Below are 6,000 nucleotides of genomic sequence, written 5' to 3' on the forward strand. Positions count from 1 at the left end.
GTGATAGAAACATTACGAGCTCTCATGTTGAATTACCCTGAATTTACACCTACTGTGTAGAAAAGTATTTATGCTCGACCATGCCGAAATGTAGTAATTATACACCTGGTAGCAGCCCTTTAATGGACCTCATTAAAGTTCAGGTGTTCCACCAATCAGAAAACACCATTGTAGCAATATGAAAGCGCAAGTATCGATTATTCTCGGATATGCAATCCAAAGACAACTAGCGAAATGTCACGGAGGCTGGAAATCCAATACTGTCGCAGAAGGTTATGTTCTGTTACTATAATAATTAGCGTTAATTGTAAATAATATTCAAATAAATTCAATTTGTCATCTCGTTTTCAATGCCTAAATCAATTTCAAGGTTATATCAAGATTAATGTTTATTTTACTCTCTAGATTATATCAAGGTCAATGACATTTGTTTCTCGGAAAAAAATCAATACTTTCGCGTCTGCGCACATCTCACAATTTACGAGATATTGCACAAGGTCAGTTCCGCTCCCCAGTCAGATAAGAATAACATGAATACTTATGAATAATTTCAAGTTAGAAATATAGTCGCGCATGAAAGTCGCTTGCGCTCGTTTCATAAACATACTCGCGTCTTAATTACTACCATTATAGGCTCGTTGCATAATGTACTATTCTCAAAGTAAGCCTATATTTTGTTATTGACCATAGATACAGAATAAAAGAAAATATTATTGTGGCTTCTGCTATGCTTTCGTTCCACAAATAGGAACAGCACATGTTATATAATACAAATAACGTTCTATTTCTCAGCATTATAAAGTTTTGTTTGATTTTAATATGTAGAATAAATTGTTGTATGAAACCTTTATCATTATTTTGACTCTTAATACGTAATATAGGGTTATTTTTTCTCGTAAAATTTCCTTTCCAATTTATACGAAATTATTGCGATTTTCTTACAACTAATTAGCGATAAAACGCGAAATATATTTATAACTTTTTTTTTAATTAATGCGAAATTCTGTGGTCTCTAGTCCATGATGTGAATTACTTATCAACTGCACTAGAAAGCAAGTAAACAGCAAACAACGGTGAGTGACACTGTCTTAGGAATAACTACCAAGGCACAGTAGTTCCACAGGGCACGACCAACACCGCCTTTTATTGTACACAGTAGAGGAATTCTAGAACACAGTTAACTTTCACTGCCTGATTATCAGCCAATACTAGCTTAAACTACTAACATTTATTTCAAATCATCTGTCCTCAAGTGAGGTTGACCACTGGGATCCGGAATTAACAAACATAAAAGATAAAGGGAAATGAAACGAGCAAAATAATGATTCGATTTGTACATTAAAACAAAAATTTACGTGTTAACATATACAGTAAAACCTCAATAAGACACGCCCGCTTATTACGCTATCCCGTGTAATACGCTTTTTTTTGTCCGGTCCCTGCACATTTCATATATAGGCCCTAACGCCTTTATAAAAGAGAAGATTAACTCCGTACGTAGATGAAATTATTGGGGATCATCAGTGCGGTTTTCGGCGTAATAGATCGACTATTGATCAGATTTTTTGTATTCGACAGATAATGGAGAAAAAATGGGAGTATAAGGGTACAGTACATCAGTTATTCATAGATTTCAAAAAGGCATATGACTCGGTTAAGAGGGAAGTATTATATGATATTCTTATTGAATTTGGTATTCCCAAGAAACTAGTTCGATTAATTAAAATGTGTCTCAGTGAAACATACAGCAGAGTCCGTATAGGTCAGTTTCTATCTGATGCTTTTCCAATTCACTGCGGGCTAAAGCAGGGAGATGCACTATCACCTTTACTTTTTAACTTCGCGCTAGAATATGCCATTAGGAAAGTTCAGGATAACAGGCAGGGTTTGGAATTGAACGGGTTACATCAGCTTCTTGTCTATGCGGATGACGTGAATATATTAGGAGAAAATACACAAACGATTAGGGAAAACACGGAAATTTTATTTGAAGCAAGTAGAGCGATCGGTTTGGAAGTAAATCCCGAAAAGACAAAGTATATGATTATGTCTCGTGACCAGAATATTGTACGAAATGGAAATATAAAAATTGGAGATTTATCCTTCGAAGAGGTGGAAAAATTCAAATATCTTGGAGCAACAGTAACAAATATAAATGACACTCGGGAGGAAATTAAACGCAGAATAAATATGGGAAATGCGTGTTATTATTCGGTTGAGAAGCTCTTATCATCCAGTCTGCTGTCCAAAAATCTGAAAGTTAGAATTTATAAAACAGTTATATTACCGGTTGTTCTGTATGGTTGTGAAACTTGGACTCTCACTCTGAGAGAGGAACATAGGTTCAGGGTGTTTGAGAATAAGGTGCTTAGGAAAATATTTGGGGCTAAGCGCGATGAAGTTACAGGAGAATGGAGAAAGTTACACAACACAGAACTGCACGCATTGTATTCCTCACCTGACATAATTAGGAACATTAAATCCAGACGTTTGAGATGGGCAGGGCATGTAGCACGTATGGGCGAATCCAGAAATGCATATAGAGTGTTAGTTGGGAGACCGGAGGGAAAAAGACCTTTAGGGAGGCCGAGACGTAGATGGGAGGATAATATTAAAATGGATTTGAGGGAGGTGGGGTATGATGATAGAGACTGGATTAATCTTGCTCAGGATAGGGACCGCTGGCGGGCTTATGTGAGGGCGGCAATGAACCTTCGGGTTCCTTAAAAGCCATTTGTAAGTAAGTAAGTAACGCCTTTATAAAATACCCCGTTTGTTGCGCTCAAGTCCCGCATAATACGCTGTTTTTGTGGAATATTTTCGATGTAATTTTTTCAGCAATGTACTGTAACAGGAATGAAACATCTTGGTCACTGAACTCACTGGTGCCATTAACCTGAAAAGTATTGGTATTCGACCCTTTACCTGCGCATTTAAACCTTCATACTTCATACCTTAGTATACCCCACCCTCTTGTTATAACTCTCTTATTCAACTCCTTATCCGCGTGGTTAAAGCCTACACACAGTTACAATACCTCACCCTCTTGCTAACCCTCTCTCTCAAACAACATTCCTCACACGGCCGTAATAAAATTCTGGAAATTTTTGCTGGACAGTTTGTTGTCCTTTTGTGTATTGAAGTGTCTGTGAATGTGATTACAGTGGGTGTTAAACGAAAAGCCCTTTCTGTGTCGGAAAAATTGGAAATCTTACGAAACTACTCCCTGGTGCATTAGGAATCACATCATCGACATTAAGAATGATAATAAAAAATCGCGACTCAATCACTGCAGCTGCGATGTCAGGAGGATGTAAATGCAGAAACTGAAGTGTGGTAAACATGAGAACTTGGAGAACACGCACATGGCAAACATCTATAAATGACCTTTTTCTTTTTTTCGAAAGAATCAAGTACAGTACATATTGTAAATGTCTTTGACGTACAGTACAGTAATTACTAGACTTCGTGGAATTGCCACGAGAATCGTAATGTTTACTACGCACGCGGTATAGACTGTATGAGAAAGGGGCGTGCAACGGATCGAGTATGCCTCTAATGTAAACACTGAGCAGTATACTGCGGTTACAATAAAACCTGTATCCTGCTTGCAAGAAATATAATGAATGATCATTGAAGTAGGAAATGTCTAAACATGTAAATACACAATTATTTTATAGTGAGATATATTAACTCTTAAAATTTAATGTAAGATACATCATCCTTGAATATGTGTATTGCAGTAAAGAGTTACGTACATTTTGAGCGACTGCAAAGTGAACCTCCTCCGATGGTCACTTAAACAGTTTTTATATTGAATAAATGTACTTCAACATCACACGATGTAATAGGTGCATATTTGAAGAGCGGAAAGTCACTACTTTTTAGTACACCAACTTCAGACGTCTTGTCGTGACCTGATAGTGTATCATTATTTTATAATACGAAGTTGTGAATAGACAGACTTTTTAGCAATAATGTTTCTCAACTTACATTTCACTTTTTCTCAAATTAGTGAATTGTTATTTTGGATAACGGTTTGTGATACTTTATCCACTATATTACGGGCTTCTGAGAGTTGTAGTTTAGACGATTCTAACAGGATGGTGCTTTTGGACACGATTTTAAATTAGAATCAATGAACAGAATATCTTCCAATAGCTGTTCAGAAGGCAATGGTTTTACAGCTGCAACAGCGGAACTGTCTGTGCTATCCAATGCATCAATTACCGAGCCATTATTTTGCCGTAATGTTCTGCATAATAATTAACAGCATCCAACCACGTTTCACAACGGGTCAAGACTGGCTGCGGGGGTAAGGGTATTCCAGGGGCAATTATTTGGAACAGCAACACTCTCATTGTAGTATGTTTGATTGAATTCTTGTCTGCACTGAACAAATGTTAAGCTTTGACTATTCCAACCACAGTAAAGCAAAAACAAGTGCTTACATAGGTATACATTAGCTGTAGCTGCTCTATCTATTTGGGCCGGTCACAACTCTTAACATGAACTGCTTATTCTACGAGACCGGGCGGTCGCTCACCTCCTCTATACTACCGTACATCGGCAACCTGATTGTATGCTGCGTGTGGCAATTCAACAAAGTCTAGTAATTACATAATGGAGTAATACTGTATTACCTTTCATGATTCATGTCTTTCAATAAAGAAAAATGCTAATAGATACTGTATATAAGTCAAAATTAGTACTGTATACCCGCCTAATACGCGGTCTCGGTTAATACGCGTTTTACACCCGGTTCCTTGAACAGCGTCTTATCGGGGTTTTACTGTAGATGATAGTGTAGAATTTGAAGAGAGGCCTTCAGAATTTCCATTACAATCTTCTGAACCTCATAAAAGGGAATTTGAAAGGATTTAAGGATATTACATGTAAATTTTGTTAAACAACCCCTCGCTCCAAATAGTAAGCCTGCAACATCCCAGTTGTAAAGCGAAATGCCATATTTTTCACTGAGGTATGGAAGACAAGGTACATATTTAGCTCGCTTGTCATCATTTATCTGCAGTCCTTGATTTGTGTCTCGTTCAAAGCAAATCGTAGGGTCTAAGACCATCACTTTCTGGGTTCTTCTATTGATGGCAATTATAACGACTCTTCTATGAGAATCATCTTCAGATACACAATGAATCTCCTCGTGTACTTCCCAACCTCTGTTTCTTAGCAGGTTGGCAATTGCTGTACGGGCCACAGTATAAGAAGAATCAGTAGAGACAACTCTTGTCGGCACCTTTGATGTTGGTACTAAATTCAAGCTCAGTAAGGTCTAGTTCTCAATGAATCCAACTATGTCGCCAGTATCAAACCACTATCAAAATATTAGTAAAATATTTATTTATTTTATTGGTCAGTAATACGAATAATCTTGTATGTATATTATCTATGATTAATATTATGTCGCTAGCAAGTCAAAATACTTACATCCATTGTTGACGTTTATGTTCGCAACGGACGCCATGATGTATTATGTTGTACTTGGATCAATTTTACCAACATAAGCCTCAAACAGTGACTTGAACGTTAGCGTCAATTAGTGAATATTTTCATGATGATTGCATACGGAAGTAATTATTATTATTATTATGGTTATATTGCCATTCCTTTGCCTCATGTCTTTAAAATTATTAAAAGATGAGTAATGAATGTTTTCAGTTAATAGTAAATTATGCCAGCCCTGTCGTAGATGGAGAACCATCTGGTGGAGGTTCCAGATAATACACCCGGTTTCGTGACATGCGCACTCAGAATTTGTTCCCACGAAATGGCTTCGGTGTCTTTACTGTATGTTCTCTATATTGTGTACGGGCATGATGGTGTCTTGTTACGCAGTAGCTCTCCCTTCTTACAGAACCCCAGTACGTGGCCAAGTGTTTCAGTCTCGCTGCAGCCGAAACGTGTAGTACTCAGTGGCGTAGCATGAAATTTTGAGCAGGGGAAGCTAACTAAAGTTGTCTTTCATGCAATATGAGAAAACGT

Source organism: Periplaneta americana, chromosome 13 (genome assembly GCF_040183065.1).
Source record: "Periplaneta americana isolate PAMFEO1 chromosome 13, P.americana_PAMFEO1_priV1, whole genome shotgun sequence".
Classification (NCBI taxonomy): domain Eukaryota; kingdom Metazoa; phylum Arthropoda; class Insecta; order Blattodea; family Blattidae; genus Periplaneta; species Periplaneta americana.